This window comes from Pinus tabuliformis, chromosome 8 (assembly GCF_031772625.1).
Source record: "Pinus tabuliformis cultivar Carrire ecotype Pingquan chromosome 8, CPIR1, whole genome shotgun sequence".
Lineage (NCBI taxonomy): Eukaryota > Viridiplantae > Streptophyta > Pinopsida > Pinales > Pinaceae > Pinus > Pinus tabuliformis.
This window is the reverse complement of record NC_142294.1, coordinates 1,229,332,151-1,229,354,017: the sequence shown is the minus strand read 5'-3', so window position 1 is coordinate 1,229,354,017 and position 21,867 is coordinate 1,229,332,151. Positions and strand designations below refer to the sequence as shown.

The window sequence follows — 21,867 nt, the reverse complement described above, 5'->3', positions numbered from 1 at the left end:
TCCACTTTAAATTTATATATTAATATTTTCTCATTTATATTATATATATTAATATTATTTTATTTTTATAATAATATATATTAAGATTATTTTATTTTTATGATAATTGATTTTGTGAAATTAAGATGCGATAGGTGAATGTTATAGACTTGACATCTCTAGTCCATATACACATACAATGTAAGAAAGTACTCCGTGCAAAAAAAATTCTCCCACAAAGACAAAAATGATCTTTTATGATAAAGAAACACGGATTTTAGCGCTATTTACTTGAGTCACATTCCTCCACCTACCTCAGCCACGAGGAAAATCATCATAATTGCTTGCTATTGGTTACTGGTTATGCTACATGAGGTAAAATGATGGAGGAATGTTTTTAAAAGTGTGATTTGAAATTGTTTTCATTTACAATTGTAATCTTCAATCAAATTCATGATGAGCTGCTGAAAAGAATTTGAAACCAAATCCATGTCTAGAGGAACAAAAATTAAATTTGCATGGCACGCTGGAAACACTGGGGTCCTCGAACAAACTGAAATATAGGACGGCTGAGACATAATGATCATACAGTGTAGGCTGGCCTCCATCCGAATCCGATGAATGGGACCCATTGCAGGAAGCAGTTTTATGTATTCCTGATATAGTCCTATCGACCGCCATAGTAGCGCGTTTCGATAGATATTAGAGCTAAACTCCATATGAGTATTTATTTCTTCTTGCCAGTGATCATCGGCCTTTTATTCGTGACTCTTCATTCATTCTTACTATACGATGATCTGCACCTCAGACTGATAAAGAATGCTCAATTCAGCATCAAAATTTCCATTACTTATGGAGCTTCCTAGCTTTTCGACTGGAAAATGGAGTCATAAATTAAGGTAAAGTTCAAACTCAGTATTGTTTGCGAATTCACAATGTGTTTTTTTTTAAGCATTTTTATTGAAATCAAGTCGAACAACACCCGGATCGTGTCTGTTCATTTAATCCTTCTTCAGAGTATATAGACATAAATTTGTAGGAATTTTACAGGCAAATGTTAAGTTGCATTTGTTTACAGCTGCTCAGCAATTAGTTAAATTGGTTCGTTTTTAGCTTGCTAGGTTACTGTTTAACTTTAAGGTTAGGAGATTTCTTTAACAAATGCTGTGCCAAAGAGTCTGAAGCAATCTTGAATCTGTTTTTATTTAGCTGTGTGTTTGTTTGAACTGGACCTTTAAGCTAACTATTTTTGGTGCAAAACTCCATTAATATAAAGAAGCGAATGCACTTAGTCATTTTACTCCACAAGCACTAAAATGACACATGACCCAAAACAACCATCAATGACTTCAGGCAGCAGCTGGAAGCAGGCCAACATTGGGCCGTGGAGTGTAGTGGTTCTTGTGTTTGGCCCCAACCAGTAGCAGCAAGTTCAGGATCGGTGACAATAGGTTCCTAGCCATAATTACAAGGTTCAAGGGGACCTTTTCGCATCAATGATTGACAAGCTCCGGTGTTGGAAACTTTATCATTCTGCTATGTTGGCTGGGGTGACCAGCTATGACAACACTCCCTGTTATCGCTGTAGTGGTCTCTCAGATTTCTGTCCCTGCCAGGGATTTAACCACATCTTGTGAAATTCTCACAGAAGTTCTCGTTAGAAACCATTGCAAAGGCACCATAAATGGTTCCCCGTATTTAACTTAATTTGACTGTGAAGGGGCACCTACTAAAAGATATAGGTCAGCTTAGGACCATTTACAGACTATATGCAATAGTAAATTTCAGTAACAGTGCATCATATGGAACACTTTGACTTCAGTTTCTTTGAGATTTACTTCATCTTGGCATTACGAGTGAAGTGCCTCTCAATTGCATTAGTTCATCAAGGACTTGGAAGCCTCCTGCCTTAAGGTCCACACCCTTGCAATTTATTTTCTCGGACTTTCTTGACTGAGGAATTATTAAACTTACTCAAAGTTGGGTATATATGTGCTTTCCATGTTATCCTTATGAAGAGTCACATAGGAACTGCCAAAGGGCACATCCACGAGCTCTCTTTATAGAAATTTGCTTACAGTTCCATTTCATCAACGGAAAAGATTGCTCTATCTTTTATGTGATGATGCTGAGCAATGATAAATTTTATACTCACAATATTGCACCGCAATCTAGGGCTTAACAGGGTTGTAAAAATCATTTCTGGGAGTGCAAAATTATCATGGAAATGCTACTGGTTATGATTTAATGACATGTATATTAAGTGATCAGGTTTCAAATTTTCTAAACGAATATGGATGGGGTTAAATGTGAGTTTGGATATGAATTCCCAACAACATTGATGATAATTAGTTGAGAATCTGAGATAGCTTCTTGGACTAAAAAAATGGTTGAAAATATTTAGTCTTGTCCTTAAAAACTTAACCTAAAATGAGATTGTTGATTTTTAATACTGTTACCCCTCCTTGTAGCAGGGGTACATATAGCAAAATTCTGGGTGAATAGAGTAGTTTGTGGTGTGGCATTGCTCTCCTTTATGGTCTGGTTGCATTCTGATTTTTTGGCATTTTCACATCTCCCAAGGTAGTTCACGTTGTTTGAGGCATTGGTCACACCTCCCGAGGCAATATTGGGACTATTCATGGACACTTCAATCTCTCCTATGCATGCCATGTGGAAGATCCTTGAACACTGTCCTCTTTGTCACTTTATGAACTGCTTTGTTCTTATTTTGAAGGCCAATTTGTACCTGCAGCACATGTGGAAGCCATTTGGGGTATTGTGGAGGACTCCAATGATGTGGACAATGTGTCATTCTCTTGGTATGCGTTAGATGATGTGGAAAAAGCTTGATGAAATATCTTAAAGAACAAGTGAGCTGGAATGAGGGTTAATTGCCTTATATTTGATGCCACTTGGTTGTATTGGGGTTTTATAACCCAAATTTTGACTTGTACAAGCATCCCCCATGCTTCATCAGATGCCTTGACCCAAGGCATGACCATAGGCCTTCATATTGAGCATTATTTGGAGATGTTTAATGACTATATCACTTCATCTATGGAGTTGTTATGGTGATGCTGCCTCTTTTGAAGGAGTCTTCATGAGGTCGTTGCACTAGAAAGGGAAGAACGTTGGAGTCTTTTGACTTAGGAGGATGCTTCATCATGGTTTGGGGATTGACCATGGACCATATACATCAACTTTGGACCAGTGTGGAGACCAGCTGTTCCCTTTTGGAAGTGAACATTTGATTGGACCATGACTTTGAGGAGGGTGTGCACCTTTAGAGGACCTTTGGAGGTTACTTCACCACATATTAAGGCTTGGGGCATATGGATGTTGACCATCTCCATGTGTTTGAGAGCCTTTGGAGGCATGGCGTGGGCAACTTGGACCTTTTTCTCTTATTTCGTGTATCAACCCCCTTTTATGGGGCATTTTCTCATCAAATCATTGTACATGTGGCTTGACCACTTTATTTTATGATGTGTTAGTTTACTTGATTTTATGACTCAGTTAGATTTAGTTTGCTTTAGCTAGATTTAGGGAATTAAATCAAATAATGATATTTTATTGTAAAGGAAGTAGATTTCAATCTATAAATAGAGGAGAGCTTTCTCATTTGTACTCATGGTTGGATTGTGAGAGCACTCCTCTCCTTGGAGTTTAATGGAAATATCTTTATTGGAGGAATTTTGATGTTAATGGCTTATCTATGTGGGAATATTTTTGACTTAGAAACTGTTCTTTCTATGTTGTTTCTTCTACATTATTAAAGGCATTATTGTGATTGTTCAAAACTACCATATGACTACAAAAATCAATCCATTTGAAGGGAAATTTTGTCACTTAGAGGGAGACGTTTAGAGGCTCTTCTCACATGCTCTCCTTTGTTGGTTTGGGGTAAGTTTAATCCTCCTTGCTAGGCCATACCCCAAAGTTCCGTAGTAAGATTTTCTCACTCTATTATATGCTATAGCCAATTTTGTGGTTGGAGGATTTTCCCTTGGAGTGATCCCTTTTGGTGGGGCCATGACTTAATGATTTTCCTTGATTAGCCAAGGGGTCAATTTGTTTATTAGGTTCCAACCTCTTATCCTAATCCACAAACACCAGATAACTAACTTAAGAGGGGTTTCTTCTTGATATCATCTTGCCATTTGATTCCTTTTGACTCCATAAACGTAATAGGATATTGGCATTGATCTTTATATTCCTCCATCACCCTTTTCCCCTTTTTTACAAAAAACCCAAAGACTACCATTGACATCACCTTGCGCCTAGTTGACTATGCCTTAATGATTCTAGTAGGGATGCCTCCCTTGAGTTAGAGGAGAGTCGGGCTAAAGAAAGAGGACAAATTATTGAGATAAAAGTGGGTGAGCTTCCAAAAAGGCTCTTGTCAAATTGTCATTGTGGATTGGGGCTTTTATCATGCACGTATAGTTTGGGCAATAACAATTTGGATGTCTTTGTTCGGGACAAAGCCCATTCTCCTAAGAAAATGACATTTGTGAGAGTGTTATTAAAGATCTTCTCACATGGTGATTCCGTGAAGGAACAAATCCTTTGTTCTTTACAAATTTTGAAGACATTGTTGGGTATAGAGGTGAGCATAACCATCAACTGTGAAGGCTTATGAAGAAAGGTCATCTTGGTGACTCCATTGTGATATGATATAAGGTATGATTGGCATTCATTTCAAATTCTCGTTTTCAATACTTATATTGAAGATATAAAGCGAAAGTTGAAGGACTCTTGTGGTTTGTTGAATGTTTTGGCCCTCTACATTTTTGAAACATTTGGGCTCCTCTCATGAGAAACTAGAGGTGGAATTGGGAAGATGCCAAAGTTTTTTGGGAATGGTGATTTGGCCTTGTATCGTTCTTCACAATTCATTGAGTTTCAATAAGAAAATAACTTCATTTGTGAAGATGATGTGATGAAGAAATCTGCGTTCAGCCTCAAAGGCAATGCCGAGTTCTAGTTTATAATCCCGAGAAAGGGGGAAATGACATCTTTCTTAGGATTCTTGGAAGAATTCTACAAACGTTGGAGCTGCTATGACTGTGAGAAATGGATGACCACTATTCAGCTATTGAAGGAATTTTATGATGCAATGTGGCGGATTAATAAGCCACCAATTGAAGAGCAAATTAGCAGCCCTATTTGTCAAGGTGAATATGATCTTGTTAAAACCCTAGATCCTTCCTCTAGATAAGTGGATTTCACACCTTGACCCAATATCGATGGTCAATATCATACTTCCATCACTTATGTGGAAAGGGACTATTACCCAACAAAAAGTGGGTAACCCCTAGGAGAAAAAGTTTCTCTTCCTTGAACAACCAACCAACAACGCATCCCTATATGATCAACACATAACATGATGCCAATATCTTCCACCTATTGCTCCGGTCAGATCTTTCTCCCATCTAGAATTTCTTCTTGAAGGAAGGTGTGTCATCTATCGGTAGGTACTTTAACCATTTTGCAATCTTGTGCTTTCATTTAATGTTATGGGCATATTATTATGGATCAGTGTTGTGGGGGAGCGCGCCCCCCCTGATCCCGCTCCCAATCCGCGCTCTGGGCGGTAACGACTCGGGAGCGGGTTGGGAGTGCGCTCCCGAAATCGCTCCCGGTAAAAAAATTTGCGCTCCCTGCCAAATTCGGGAGCGGATCAGGGAGCGTCACTTCGGGAGCGAATTTTATAACTCGCGAGTGGTCGGGAGCGTCGCTTGCGTTGCTCCGGGAGTGAATTTTATAATCCGGGAGCGGTTAGGGAGCGAACGCTCCTGATCGCTCCCGAGTTATAAAATTCGCTCCCGGAGCGACGCGAATGGCGGGCAGGAAAAAAAATTTGCCGGTAAAAAAATCTATTTTTTTTTTTATAAATTGGGGGAGGGAGGGGCAAAAGGGCTTCATTGTGACTGTGAGAGGCTCATTTTAGAGAGGGAGATTGAGAGTGTGAGAGTGAGGACTAAGGAGCAAGGAGAGAGTGACACTGAGAGAGAGCAAGGTGCCAAGGAGAGAGCAAGGAGCAAGGAGAGAGTGAGGAAAGAGCAAGGAGCAAGGAGCAAGGGGAGATTGGACGCATTTGAGGTAGGTTCGCCGCTCTACAATGTTGAATAGAATGTTTAGCATTTTTTTTTAATGTTTATTAAATTATTCCTAATTTCTAAATAAATAAATAAATTTTTCTCTATTTTGGTTTCCCATTCCCATTCCCATTCCATTTTATTAAATTTTGCAGATTCAAAACTTCAAATTTCAAACATCATGGTTATATTTCTTGGCATTTTCTTATTCTTGGTTCCTTTTTTGGTTATTATGGTGTTGGAGAGTAGAAAAAGGAGGGTTGGAAATGAAGAAGGGGGACAAAGTGGATTTGATGAAAACCTCGGTGAGGAGGAACTGGAGGAGAGTGAACATGGTTCAGGTCAAAAAACTAAACAAGACCAAACTCCATTGTGGAAATATGTTAACAGGCCTGAAGCAGGGAAAGGGGGTGGAACCACTAAATTTCATTGCCCCCATTGCAACAATAATTACACAGGTTCATACACCCGTGCCAGAAAACACCTCTACGGGAAAATGCCATGGGATGGAGATAAACAATTAGGAATCAAAACTTGTACAGGTGTGTCAGCAGCAGATAGAGCCAAATACATAAGGGAAGAGGAGGAAGCCCAATACAAATATAAAAAATCAAAGGGTTTCTTTGAACCAAGCTCACAATCACATGCACAAAGAACTCCTTCAGGATCCTCCCAAGGCAGTGGATATGGAGGCACAGGGTCACTAGGTTTAAGGCGTAGAGCCATATCAGATTTCCTTGATGAAGGGTGTAGGAATGATGTGGATTCAAAAGTTTACAGGTTTCTCTATGCATGTGGGATACCATTCAATGTTCTTCGCTCACCTTATTGGCATGAAATGGTTTCTGCCATAAATGATGCCCCTAAAGGATACAAGAGCCCTGGGTATGACAAGGCAAGAATCATTGGACTTGATTGTGAAAAAGCAAAAATATCACATTCTTTGAATAGAATGACAAGTTCTTGGACTGACCATGGGGTGTCCATTGTATCTGATGGATGGACAAATGTAAAAGGCAAGCCATTGATAAGTGTTCTTGCTGTGTCTGTTAGTGGTGCCATCTTTCTTTAAACATATGATTACTCAGACAAGTTCAAGACCGGCATCAACGTTGCAGAAGCATTACTTGAAACAATTGACCGTATTGGGCCATACAATGTCATCCAAGTCATCACTGATAATGCTCTTAATTGTAAGGCAGTGGAAGCAATTATTGAGGATAAATACCCCAACATATTTTGGTCTGGGTGTTTGGTTCACACATTGAACCTTTTGATGCATGATATTGTTAAGAACAAAAACAAACATTACAAATGGATTGGTGATTTGTACAAGAAAGGCAAACAAATGATAAAATTTATTACAAATCATAGCAATACCTGTGGCCTTTTCCGCAATCACTCAAGATTGAAGTTGTTGAAGACTGCGAGGACTAGATTTGGTAGCTATTACCTCACCTTCAGGCGCCTTTTGAAGGTAAGAGAGTCATTGGCTAGCATGGTATCAAGTCCACACTGACAGGTATTAAAGGAAAGGGCTACAAATGCAGCTGACAGGCAAGGTTTTGAACTGGTGGAGGAGGCCGCTCTTGATGGTATGTTTTGGGCACGTGTGAGGCAAGTATTGGATTTCACCAAGCCCATTTATCACATGATTCGGTTTGCAGATACAGATAAACCAGTGATTGGCGAGGTGTATGAGCAGATGGATACCATGTTGGGGCAAATAAAAGATATTGTTCATAACAATGATCCCAACTTGTACAAACTGATTCACGATTGTGTGTGTGTACAGTGGGATAAACTTAATCTTCCACTACATTGCTTGGCGTATATCCTTACACCAAAATACTACTCTACATCTTGGTTGGGCCAACCTGCACCAAGGGGTGGGGTTAGGACCAAACCCCATATAGATGAAGAGGTATCTAAAGGATATTTGGAAGCATTAGAAAAGTTGATACCTGACAGGGAGGAATGTGCTAGTGTGCGCCTTGAAATAGGCAGATACTTCAGTAACACTGGTTTGTTTGGTACCTTCCATGCAATGGAAGACAGAGACAGATTTGATGCTCTCACATGGTGGGAATCATATGGCGGCCATGGACTTTTGCCAAAATTGGCAAAAAAAGTTCTCTCACAGGTTGTAAATGCTTCTTTTGCAGAGAGGTGTTGGAGCACCTACAACTTCATACATAATGTGAAAAGAAACAGACTCAATGAAAAACGAGCAGAAAGCTTGGTTTATGTGCACTACAACTTGAGGTTGTTGAGTCATTACTGTGATCGGGCTTATGAGGATCCAACATATAAAATTTGGGACAACCACCCAAAGGATGACAATTTGGAGGATGGCACTATACATCTTGAAGAACTGGAAGAGGAATTTACAAGGGAGGAAGATGAAGCAGCAGACATGCCACCTCCACCATCTAGTAGCAGTGCTCGAGTTTCAAGTCTTATTCCTTTGCTGTCGCCACCTCCATCTACACGCTCACGTGGAGGGCATGTGCCTTCTAGTTTTGGTCGTTGGTATGTGCGGGAGACTCCTAGAAGACCACCACGACCTGCTCATACATTAGACTCTCGTGGCAAGGGCCACATGTAGTAGTAGATAATAGATTTACAGTTTACTTGTCTTTTCTAGTTTCTATTAGTTTTCATAACTGTTGAGTCTTGACTCTTGACTCTTTCATATCGTAATGATATTTTTTGTAAACAATATATGACTATGACAATGAAAGTTTGAAGTTTGAAGTTGGAAATTATAACTCATTGGTAATGATTCTAAATTATGAATATGATGCTTCGTGAAAGTTGTTTCATTTCATTTCATAATTCATTTTATAACATTTCATTTCATGTTAACAGTTAGATATTATTTCTTGTAATGGTTAAACTTAGCTTACAAGTGCAACTTTGGTGATCAATGATGATAAATGTTATATATTGAATTTTCAATTTTGAAAGCTTGAAGTTGAAACTTTAAGATTGATGAATCATGATTCACGAGACTCAATATGTTGTAATATGTATGTTACTAACTTGTGGACGTGGTTGATGAAGATTATAACTTCTAGAATCTAGATGATTGATGTTATATGGTTCAATGATCAATCTATGTCTTTTTATGTTTTTTATATCTAATTCATCATTCTACATGTTTTTGTTGACATATATGTATCAAAATGTAAAAGATAATATATATATATATATATATATATATATATTATATAAAAATTGCTCCGGGATTCGCTCCCAAACCAGGAGCTTTTGAAAATGTCGCTCCCGCTCCAGTTTTCGCTCCCGCTTCCTGCTTTCGCTCCCGCTCCCAAGTAACACTGTTATGGATCATGGGGAAAACTAGATGATTGACCAATCTCCATTGTATTCTTGTTCCCTCATTGCACTTGGGAGGCTAATCTTTGACTCTAGTCTAGTGGGACCGCCTCTGAGGCCTTAGGGTTTAGGAAGGGAGCTACTAGGAAAGCATTGATTGTAGTAGCGTGTCCAAGGTAATTCATACTTACCACTTTCCATCTCTCCCTATTGTCCATCTCCATTCTTTGGGTTGATAGTCAATGGTCATTGGAATTGGCACCTTCATCCACATCCTTGGGTCAAGGCTTTGAAACTTGGCTCCGAAGGTTGATGCAACTAAAATAAATATAAAAGCATACAAAGCCATAGTGAAAGAAAATGAAAAATGCAAAAAGTGGTTGGGACTATATTTAGCAGGTGGGAAAAATCCTAGCACGAGATCTACCCCCCTCATTATCCATCACCCAATTTCTCAAGCATTTAATGCTTCATCTAAAGAAAATAACTCTTGAAAGTCCCAACCCCAATGTGCGATAAACTGCTTCATTTTAAAGGGGTATTGGAGAACGTAAAAGCAAGCTTGGGCTCCTAAGCTATGCACCCAAATAAAGATAAATCATAAAAAGTAAAAGGCACACACCAAAGGGGTGGAAAAAATAATCCATGGAAAGTGGTAACTCATGCCACCACGATTTCTCCCTCCTGCATCTATATCTTTAGGATGTTTGACCCCCATTGGTCGGTAACATTACTGTGGCACCTATCTTGAAGTCTTTGCCACTTTGTAACCATCATTATTACACAAACCTATGGATTGATGGGCTAACCTGGGACATGTCACTCCTCTTAGGGGCTGGAAACACCTAAGAGGGTTGTTGACCTAATTATCCCTAATATAAGTGAGGCAACTTATTTACATGTTCTAGGTGAGTTTTGTGTGAAGTGTTCTTGCACCCTTAATATTAGATATGGTCAACTATGATGCTATAATGATTATTGTCCCTAATTATTATTGATTTCACTTTATCTCGAGAGGTTTTTGTTAGGCGATATTGGCGTAACAGTAGGGATCCCTTCAGAGATGAGCTTGCTCCTTTTCGACAACACTCAAGACGTCGTTGTACCCCATCTAGAGAGCATTTTTGCAACATTTCCCCTTTAGAGATGAGTGTTGGGCTATGAGATGAGTCCACGTGGTACTTGACCCTCATATGTACTCCAGATGCTAATATGTTGAGCCAATGAGGTTAGGTGTTGGACTACTGGATGATGTGCCCAGATGGACCCAAGACACCCGTAGGCTGGCATTGACATAGTTTGATGGACGTTGCTTGTTCCAGAGCTTGGATGATGATTGATTATCTTTGAGATGATATTTGAGGGTTTGGACTTTACGTAGAGACCCCAACACATGAGCATGATAGTGCCACATCACTCCTTTTTCCCTTAGAAGGGTGATGTACGACATAATGTTGATGATGCCATGGTTTTGTAGGAACTTTATGAAGGCATACCCATGCACTTTGACCCTTTCTTGGAGTGAGGAGACCTCATGATCCCATTTTTCCACTTGCTTGTGGCATATTAAGCAATCATGGAGGATGATGTCATAGCGTAGAACCTTATTTCCCACACGTATGGGCCATTTTGGCATTTTTATTATGTTTTCGAGCTATATTGAGGTCATCTTGTGACTTCACACTTGTTGAACACTTAAGAAAACATGTTTTATGGATTTTCTTATAAAAATTATGAAATAAGTCAAGTTAGACCTCGTATAAATAGAGGAGGCCTTATTTAATTTTAGATTTGTTACCCACCAAAAGTGTGTGACCCCTAGGAGAAACTTTTCTCCTATTCATCTCTTCTAGTTGGCAGCTAGTAGCCCTTGGTAGCCACCAAGTAGCCGATGTGATGTGCCATCCATATCTCTGCCACCTGCATCAATTATATGTTTCCTTGCCCATTTTCCAAGAGCACATGTTGGAAGGTGGGCTTTTGATCAAAAGTTACTTTATTCATTTTGCAATCGGGTGCCTATGCTTGTTTGTATTTGGGCATTTGACATGGATTATAGGATAACTTGGAAGAAAGAAGTGTCTTGGCCATGATCTTGTTTCCTCACCTTATTGGGGGTTAATTTTCAATCCTAGTCCAATGGAACCTCCCCTAATGGCCCAACAAGTATAGGAAGGTCACTACTTGGGAAGACATGATTGAGATAGTGTAGCCCCATCTCTCCCTATTCCATAGTTAGCACTTTCCATCGTACATTACAAGCCCCTATTCCACCTCCATTCTTCGGGGTCAATTGACCATTGGTTCATTAGGATTTGTCACCCACACATCCTCATACTTGGGTAGGGCCTAGAAATGTATCCTGGGAGGTTGATGCAGTTGAAAGAAACAAAAAGAGCATATGATGGCCATACGAAAAACAAAAGAAAAATCAAAATGAAAAAGATGCCCGGGACTTACAAATTAGCACATGGGCAAAAGCCAAGCATGAACCCTACCTCACTCACATGGCCATCACTCGATTCCTGGGCTAATGTTGCCCTATCTCATAGAAGACAAGGAACCCTTGCATGTACCAACCCTTGATGGGTGATGAATTGCCCCATCCTTAAGGGGGTAATAGCTGTTATACATCATACAATGCAAGATCTCAATCCTTGAGCTACAAGTAGTAATACAAAGAAGAATCAAGAAAAAGTGAAAGGTATTTAGAGGGGTGGAAAAAAAAAGGCTGAGATAACTCATGCATCCACAATTTCTCCCTCCTCACATTCCTGGGCTAATGTTGCCCTACGAAAAACAAAAGAAAAATCAAAATGGAAAAGATGCCCGGGACTTACAAAGTAGCACATGGGCAAAAGCCAAGCATGAACCCTACCTCACTCACATGGCCATCACTCGATTCCTGGGCTAATGTTGCCCTATCTCATAGAAGACAAGGAAGCCTTGCATGTACCAACCCTTGATGGGTGATGAACTGCCCCATCCTTAAGGGGTTAATAACTGTTATACATCATACAATGCAAGATCTCAATCCTTGAGCTACAAGTAGTAATACAAAGAAGAATCAAGAAAAAGTAAAAGGTATTTAGAGGGGTGGAAAAACAAAGGCTGAGGTAACTCATGCATCCACAATTGCTCCCTCCTCACATTTATATACCCAGGATGAGGTACTCCATCATGGTTGGTCCCTTTGACCATGGCACTTTCCCATGAAGTCTTTTCCCTTCTGTTCCATCATTATGCACATGGCACCTATCAATTGAAGGGTGAAACAAGGACATGTCACTTCCCCTTGGGGGTTGAGAACACCCAGTAGGATAGTATATTAACCACTCCTACTTAGGGAGGTAACACCATTACGTGACTAAGGCCCCAATTTCGGAAGATAAGCCTTATATAAAGTGTTAAGTTGCCCATTTCATTCAAGCTTGGTTCATTTAGATGCAATAATGTTAATGTACCTAATGGTGAAAGTTGCAACATTGGATATTGTGTGTAATTGACAGGTGGTTCCATCTATAGGTCTAGGCAACTTAAATGAGGTCCATGTCCTCCAAAGGGACATATTGACACCCACAGGTGATGCGTTGAGATCCTTGGGACTCTGAACAATTATAGAGCATCATTTGTATCCATGGGCACCTTCAACACCCACGAAACTCTTGCACTTTGCCCTATATCATTTATGGAATGATGCACTTGGACCAACATTCCCCAAATCGACTTAGCAGTACTACAGTGTTAGGAAGTTGATCTAGGGCCCAGATGAGGTTTGTCTCATACCTTGAGACATGGGAGGGCTAGCACCATCTTCAGTGCCCTCAACGTTGGAGCAAAGTTAGGCATATTGATCACTGGGAGACCCATGAGACCCATTTTGTGCCCCAAACCCAAAACTAGGGTCCACAGGATGATTTTGATAAAGATCTAGGGGCCAACCCCTAGAAGGTAAAATTAGAGGGTCGCTGCACAAATCAAGGCACTCAAGGTCCTCAATGCAAGCCCTAAGGAGACATCCACTAGCATGACATCAAAATTTCGGCTTGCACATGTGGAGATTTACTTTATCATGAAGGCTACTAGGTCGGCTTGTGACCTAGACTAGTATTTGCCCATTATTTTATGATTTGGAAGGGCTAATAGGCTAATTAGGCATTCATATGCCTCATATAAGTAGAAGAACTTGTCATTGTAATTTCTGATCATCACACCTTTGGATTTTCGGTTTGATTATAGGAATTTGGACTTGTTTTCTTGTGGATGAATTGGAGATATTGGATGCATTTTGATATTTGGAGCTGATCTTGGATATTCTTTGGTCTAATGGATGGAAATCTTGCATGTTATCTTGTAAGTGCACTTAATTGTTGAATATTTATTTCTTTATGTCTAATGTATGGAATAATTGATTCTAGGTTATGCTAAATTGTGCCCTAATTTGTTGAAGATCAATTGAATTGCTATCTAGATGAATATTGCATGCATTACTCATACATAACATGTAATGAATTGTCCTAGTGGTGAACTCCTTGAAGCTCTCCCATGAAAATCCATTTTTCCATTGCATAGGTAAATGCTTGAAATTTTATTGCTAGGGCATCAAATTTCGGCCTCCTTAGGAACATTTTTGGCTAATCTATCTCATCCTAGACTCCATATTCCCAAGGGACAAGGGACTGGTCTAGTTGGTTGGTGATCATACTATTTTCTTATCCATATTTTCTCTCTCCTAATTTGGCCCTTTCAAGGCCAAGCTTGGAAACTAGGGCTTGGTGCGAATCCTTAGGCAAGTGAAGTTTTGGTGGTTGGAGAGCCTAAACATCAAGGGGATAGTATTTTCCACAAAATCTATCCTTTTGGTGGGAATCCACTTCAATTTCATCCATAAAATTTCTTGCCCTAGTTATTTGCCTAAGAGGGAAACCCTAGTTTTGCCTTGCTTCAACTTAAGGGCTTTCTTGAAGGTTTCATGAGCCTTGGCATTGCTAATACACATTGTTGGAAACCTTTTCTCTTAGCCTTGACCTTTGGAAACTCCAACACTTGTCAAATTTATCAAACCCTAGGTCTTGTGCCTTCTTTCCTAGGTCTCATCATAGAAAGTGAATTGTCTCCTTATGGAGCCTTGAACCTAAATTGTGCCTTTCTTGAAGAGATCCTAGTGAGGTCATCTTACATATTAACCTTATAATATCTAAAATAAGAGATCATAATATCTAAAATAAGTGATCTCTTTCCTACCGAGACTCCTCCCATCGGTGAAAGTCCATAAAGAGTAGGGGGTTTTAGCTATGGTGACAGTGGGCCATTGCCCCATCATTGTCTCTTGGTCTAGTTTATGCCTTGTAGGATTTGCCTCTCCAAGGCCTGCTAGATTTTGTGACAACAAGATCATCGCTCCCTCATCACCCTTCTTTTTCTAAAGAGGGCGAATTAGTTTGCTTGTATCGATTAACCCTTTTACCCACTAAAAAATGGGTAAGCAAACAACCAACCAACAACCCTACATTCCTTAGTATATGATGATATTCCATATTCTTTCGCCAGTTGCATTGGTCAGGCACCTCTTGCCATCCGACATTCCTCTTAAAGGAGGGCGGGTCACCATTCAATAGATACATGTACCATTTTGCATTCTTGTGCTTTTACTTAATGTTTTGGGAATTCTAACATGGATTAAAGGGTTATCTAGATGATTGACCAATATTGACTGTAAACCTATTCTCTCACTTTACTAGAGAGGTTATATTTTGATCCTAGTCTAGTGGGACCTCCTTTGAGGCCTTAGGCTTTAGGAGGGGCACTACTTGGGAAACTTGAATTGAAGTAGCACGTCCATAATTATCCCATACTAACCACTTTCCATCTTTCCCTAGATTTCATATCCATTCTTTGGGCTTGCTGTCATTGGTTCGATTGGCACCCTCATATCCTCATCTTTGAGTTTGGTTGGAAACATTTGCTTGGAGGTTAATGCAACTAAATTAATGTAAAAGCATAAGATTGCCACAATAAAAGAAAACGAAAAGTTAAAATTCAAAAAATGGTTGGGTAATTAATTAGTGAATTGGGAGGAAACTGATTTTTAGGAGCGGAGGTTCGGAGGAAATGGAGCTCTGTGGTAAGGTTTTTGCTTCAAAAGTTTTCAATGTCGTTGGCACAATCCCAGAATGGGCATTGTTCGCATGCATTGATGGAGGTGAAAAAGAAGATCGATGGGGTTTTTCCTTCAGCGTGAAACCCAAAAACAATCCTTGGTTTCCACTGGGGAATGAAACGAAGGCAAGAGAATGCGAAGGTATAAGGGCTCATATTGACGCAGAGAAAACAAATGGGGTCCAAGGCATTTTATTCCAATGTATTTTGTCGACCCATGAAGCGGATTTGGCCTTTTTGGTAATTTCTCTGATGCCATGATGTGCGTGTGTGTATTCTCCTGAAGATGCTATGGATTTCTTGATCTATACTATCATCTATGACGGTTTCTGCTGCAATAAAACAATTCTATGCCTAGATCTGAGCATCACAGATCTGATAAATAGCCCCCTTAAAAGAACGGATCAACTCACTCTTTCAATGCTTCATGACATACGATAGGGTGATGAACAACAGTGTGAGGCTAGACAACGATGTGAGGCATGATGCGATCCATGGATCGAGATCTTTCTCTGTCAAGTGTTGGACTTAGCCCAAAGTCCCTGATTCAGTCTCTTCAAAAGTAGTTCATGCAACATCCAAAAGCGGGTCAGGTAGAGATCTACCATCTAGATCTTGGGGAAAATCATGTGGAGAAGGACGCGATTTGCCCATCTCTGGACTTACCCACTTTAGATCTGATCAATAGTACATCAGATCTAGCAGGTCCTTTAAAGATACAACAGAAGAAGAATGATTTTCATATTTTTATTAAGAAGCCAATTGGGAAATCTTTTATTTTTTGGATCCAGGAAAGGGATTGTTACCCACCATTTTGTGGGTGATATCCTTAGGAGAAATTTTTTTCTCCAAGATGTTCCTCATCCGGCAGCCAGCAGCCCCTTGCAGCCACCGGTTAGCTCATTATGCCATTTCTCCGCCACCTGAGCCAACCATGTGGTCCCTCTCCCATCTGCCATGATTGTATGCTTGAAGGTGGGCCTCCCGAACCTAAAGGTATGCCTTGTCATTTGGTAATTGAGTATTGTAGTTTTCTTATCATGGACACTTATGGGCATGGATTAATGGGGGGATTCGGTGGAAAGAATGGGTTAGGTCTGTGCCCTTGTCCCCTAGACCCCTTTTGGATATTAACCTTGCATTCTAGTCCCGTGGGATCTCTTTTATTGACCATTTGGCTCTAGGGATGGTATTTCATGGGAAACCTCAATTTTGGTTGCATGGTCCCGCTCCCTTATCTGCTTATATTACCCTCTTTCCACTCATTATTACTCCATTCATCATTTCTCCCACCTGGGTCCACATTCCTCCAGTGGGTCCACATAGGGTCAGCTTGCCTCTTCCCTTTGCCCGCACCTTGGGTCATGACCTGGGATGAAGTTCGGAGGTTGATGCAGCTAAAATGAAAGATAAAAGTATATTTGGCCACATTTAACAGGAAAATGTACCACAAAATGGAAAAGATGGCCGAGACAAACACATTTAGCACTTGGGCAAAAGCCAATACATGAGCTCTGCCCCATCATCATGGCCATCACCCTGGTTCCTACAGGTTCTATGTAGTATGAACCTCCTTCATCATATAGGAACCCATGATTATCCCAACCCCTGGTGGGAAATGAACCACCCTACCTTTAAAGGGGGTATTCACTGCTATATCTTATACATCATGCTCTTACCCTTTGAGCCTCGAGCAGTTAATTAAATAAAATCATAAAAAGGCAAAAGGCATATAAAGAAGGGTGGAAAAATCAAAGTCGGGGCACCTCACGTACTACAATTACTCCCTCCTATACATTATAAACCCACGCGTGGGCTTCCCTCTTATTAACTACCCTTGTACCCCAACATGTGACCCAGGGCTGCCCCTTCTCATCCCCCTACTTCATTCACCTATCTGTCACATGCCACCACCTTTTGAAGGATGTACCTTGAATATATTATCCCCTTCAAAAGTAGAAACCACCTAATAAAATTCTTGGTTAACCCTATTTGGAGTTTAGGAGACATTGACATATCCTGAGGCCCATTATGGAAGGGCAGGCCATCATGAAGTCCCCACCTGTGGTCCATGATTGGTAAACTCATTTACTCGATTTCTCTAATGATTTGTTGTATTGGAAGGCTGGGGGATGCATTAGATCTTATGCAGGATTGCAGATGGTCTCCATATTGGGTTTGGTCTCCCTATATGGAGTCCTAATCCTCTAGAGGGCTACATTGGCACATGTAGGGTGTGCATTGAGAGCCATGGGCCTCCACAACAACAAACAACACTCCATGGATCCCCAGAACCATTAAGAGATTGCTCGTGGTTCACTTATTAGACGAGGATGATCCGAACTTAAACAAGAACACAACAAATTATAGATATAACAATAAATACAGAGATGCAACAGAAATAACACTTTATTTCATTAATATCAGAATACTGAAATATGTTTACAAACAGAATGGAAATAAACTAGCTCGGACGATGGTAGCTTATCTCTGAGAAGAGATGTGGTAGCTACATGCCTCTAAACTGTGTTACAATGAGGCTCAAGGGCCTATTTATTATTGAATAACAAGGGAAAACCCTAAACAACCAAAACCCTAACCCCAGGAGATGGAATGCCAAGAGTTTGTGGGCCTCGTTGGGGTTAGTTGGGCAACCAACTTCCCAGGGTCGTAACTTGGTCATATTATCTCCGTTTGGCATGTACAATACCTTGTTGGAAAGGTCTCTTCGAGTTCTATAGGATTTGCTATAGGTCCTTGCCTACAACTACGGGCTTACTGCGGACCTCAAAACAACCCCGTTTAGGGATTCAAAATTGCTTCAAAAGTTCAGGACCTGAAAAACTACTAAAAATAGTAAATGCTGAAATAAACAAGGAAACATATGAAACTGACTGGAGGTCTAGGTGGAATAGGTGGGTGGCCACCAATATCCACCTGGATCAGTCCTCCCTCCTTAGGAAGCAATGGTCCCCATTGCGTGCAGAGCCTCCATGAGGTGAGGAAATTTCTGTTGAACCTAGTCCCTGGTGAACCACTTGCCCTGGTGAAGGAGTTGGCCTGCTTTGACAACTCGATATAGCTGGATCCTCTGTTAGCGAGTGTTATTGATCTGTGTATCCATGATCTGATCAGTTGTGGCTTGTTCCATGCAGTCTGGGTTCAACTCTGTTGGTGTGAGTTGTTCTGCAATGTCAGATGTGTCCAGCAATGGTGGAAAGTATGGCCGAAGGCGGTCTACATTGAACATTGGTTGCAGACCAAGGAACGGTGGAATGCTGAGCTCGAAGTCATTGTCCCCCACAGCCTTGGTGAGGGTGTATGGCCCATATCAGAGCGAGCGAAGCTGGCGGTGGGGTCTAGCGAGGCGCTCCTTCTGCAAATGTAGCCAAACTTTGTTGCCCACTTGGAACTTGTGCGGAACCCGATGCTGATCATGGTATTGCTTGTACTCAGCGTTGACTCTGTCCAACATATCATGGACCTGCTGGTGGATGTGTTGAATGTGCTCAATGAAGTTGTTAGCCTTGTCGGCTTCGGACTGGATGTGAGCCAAATCTGCTTGAGTAGCTACAAATGGTATGGCCAAATTAATGGGACATAATGGCTAAAATCCCAGCCCTACCTGAAAGGGGCCGTGGAGAGCTCTGTTGTAGTTGTGCTGGACATAGGGGAGGCTTTCATCCCATGTGCATGGATGCTTCGAGTTGTACGTGCGCATAATGTGTATGATCATCTTGTTGACAACCTTTGTTTGGCTATCTGTTTGGGGATGTAAGGTCGTGGACTTAGTAAGTTTGGTATCCAGCATCGACCAGAGACATGAACAAAATGCACTCAGGAATCTACTATCCCGATATGAGACAATGGACTGTGGGATCCTGAAGTGTACCCACACTCGCTCAAAGAAGAGTTTAGCAGTGGCCTTTGCTGTGATACTCTTCTTGCAGGGTGCTATAATGGCCATCTTAGAGAATCTGTTGACAACCACAAAAACGCAGTCATTGTCGTGCTTAGAAGAAGGAAGGCCCGGCATGTAATCCATGGAGATGGATTCCCAAGGTCGACTAGGAGTAGGAAGATGAGTATAGGGGCCTTCCTTCTTGATGGTTGGTTTGGCAATGGCGCAGGCAGTGCAGGATTTAATGTACCTCCCAACATCCCGACAAAGGTTCGCCAAATAAAAATACTTTTGCAGGATTGACACTGTTTTCTCTACCCCAAAATGTCGAGTGACCCGATTGTAGTGCGCCTCCCAAATCATCTTGGCACGCTTGCTTGAAGGAACACAAATGTGTCTCAGGTGGCATAACAGTGCATCTTGGAGGTGAAACTTTGGAACTTTCTTACCTTCCAGGAGTGTTTGGTATGTATTGCCAAATTCTGGATTGCTCTTGTAAAGATGCGACCACCCCGAAGTCTTGTGCCCACAAGAGTCGAGCACAGTGATCAGAGCCATGACCGGTGGTCGGTTGAGGCAGTTTGAAACATTATTGGTGCTTCCCTTCTTATACTTAATGTTCAGATGGAATTGTTGCAGGTATGTGGACCATTTCTGATGGTGATCGTTCTGCAACTTCCCTTGTGTCTGTATGAACTGCAGGGGTCAGTGATCTGTGTGGATAACCGTTTCCTTCTCCAGAATGTAATGCTTCCATTGACGGCAGGTCTGCACAATGGAATGCATTTCTTTGTCATAAGTGGGATACTTTCGAACTATGTCTGAAAGTGCCTCACTGTGGTAAGCCAGTGAATGCCCCTGCTGAGTAAGAACTGCACCAATAGCATAGTTGGATGTGCCTGTCTCAATCTCAAATAGTTGCTACATGTCTGGTAATGTGAGCACTGGTGCAGAGCAGAGGCGATGCTTCAACTCGGCAAACGCCTTCTGTTGGGTTTCAAACCAAAAAAAATTGTTTTCGCTACACCCTTGGTGATTTGACTTAAAGGCCAAGTGATATGAGAACCCCAACACGAACTTGCGGTAGAAATTGGCAAGACCAAGAAAGTTGCGAAGCTCTGTTAGTGTGGTTGGGGTTGGCCAATCCCGAATAACTTGTATCGTGGTTGGGTCCACATGCACATCCTGCTCATTAATGATGTACCGCAGATATTGAACCTGGGTCATGCCAAAAGTGCATTTCTCCAAATTGACACACAACTTGTGTTGTCGCAGGGTTTGAAGGACTTGTTGAATATGATGGAGGTGCTCTTCCCAACTCTGGCTGAAGATCAAGATGTCATCTAAATACACCACCACAAATGCATTGGGAAGGGTTGCAAGATGTCGTCCATCAATCTCATGAAGGTTGCGGGGGCATTCCTCAACCTGAAAGGCCCTCCTTGGATTTGAAGGCAGTCTTCCACACATCAGAGGGTTCGATAGGCACCTGGTGATAACCAAACTTCAAGTCAATCTTGTTGAATTGGCCCCCTTGAGCTGTTCCAGAGGGTTGTCAATCTGTGGGATTGGGTACCTATTCTGTATAGTGATCTTGTTCAGCGCCTGATAGTCAATAAAGAGTCTCCAGGTCCCGTCCTTCTTCTGTGCCCATACAATCGGGCCCCCACAGGGTGATGAGCTTGGCCTGACGTGCCCTTTCTGCAACAACTCCTGAATCTACCTCTTGATCTCATCATTCTCCAGAACAGAGAGTCGATGGATCGGTCCATTGGGCAGCAACGTGCCCAGGGTTAGATTGTGGAGTGCTTGACCTGTCAATGCAGAGGTACCCCTGTAGGTGAGGCGAAAATGTCCCTGTACTCCTCCACGACCTTGTCCATTTGCTGCTGCTGTGTGGAGGAGCCCTGTCTAGAAGCCATGGCCACAACCTTCTTCTTGCCATGAGGGCGAATCATAAGGAAAACAAATTTCCTGGTTTGGGAAATGATCTTACTGCATTGCTTTGCCTTGATCAAATAGATGGCGCTAGGCGGCACATCCTCTGGTATCTTGTACAACTTATTGCCCAAAGTAATAATCATAGAGCGAGGTCTAGACTCATATACAACATGCCACTTCCACAAGTATGGTTGTCCTAATAACACATCACAAACTTCAAGAGGAGCAACATCACACAATACCTCATCTGTGAAGGGCTTGATGCTGTAGGGAAGGCGACACTGTTGGCTAACGCAGAGATCTCGTCCTTGATGAAGCCACCTGATGGTGTACGACTGCGGATGTGTTGTCATCGGTAGGCCCAGCCGCTTCACAATCTCTGCTGAAATGAGGTTCTTTTGGCTCCTGTTATCGACAATGAACTGCAACGGAGAACCCTTCACC

At 41.4% G+C, this 21,867-nt stretch overlaps 1 protein-coding gene across 1 annotated transcript in view; it reads left to right on the top strand.

Moving 5' to 3' along the window:
• Positions 1-297: 297 nt before the first annotated feature.
• Positions 298-21,867, top strand: part of LOC149239825 (uncharacterized) — a 278,347-nt gene continuing 256,777 nt past the window's right edge. Inside the window, exon 1 of the mRNA XM_089373549.1 lies at positions 298-878. The gene's annotated coding sequence lies outside the window, so the exon portion shown is untranslated. The remainder of the gene's footprint in view (positions 879-21,867) is intronic.